The sequence below is a fragment of the Tupaia chinensis genome, unplaced genomic scaffold (assembly GCF_000334495.1).
Source record: "Tupaia chinensis unplaced genomic scaffold, TupChi_1.0 Scaffold000332_1, whole genome shotgun sequence".
Lineage (NCBI taxonomy): Eukaryota > Metazoa > Chordata > Mammalia > Scandentia > Tupaiidae > Tupaia > Tupaia belangeri.
This window is the reverse complement of record NW_006159826.1, coordinates 127,389-127,611: the sequence shown is the minus strand read 5'-3', so window position 1 is coordinate 127,611 and position 223 is coordinate 127,389. Positions and strand designations below refer to the sequence as shown.

The 223-nt window shown below is 71.3% G+C and overlaps 1 protein-coding gene across 1 annotated transcript in view; it reads right to left on the bottom strand.

The window, feature by feature from the left end:
• KIF1A (kinesin family member 1A) overlaps window positions 1-223 on the bottom strand; it is a 129,046-nt gene that overhangs the window by 4,579 nt on the left and 124,244 nt on the right.

Sequence of the window (223 nt, the reverse complement as noted above, 5' to 3'; positions counted from 1 at the left end):
TACGGTCGTGAGGATGAGACCGTCCCCAGGGGAAGCGCCCGGCCGGCGGGGGGAGGTCCTGACTGGCCCAGGCCAGCAGCCCGGCCAGCCAGGGAAGGGGTGGGCATTAGCAGGGGCCTGGTGAAGGCCTGGGGACACCAGGCAGCCTTAGACGAGGCTAAGCCTCACTCACGCCCTCCTCCCACAGACCCCTGGCCGACACGCCCAGCGTCCACCACCGCCC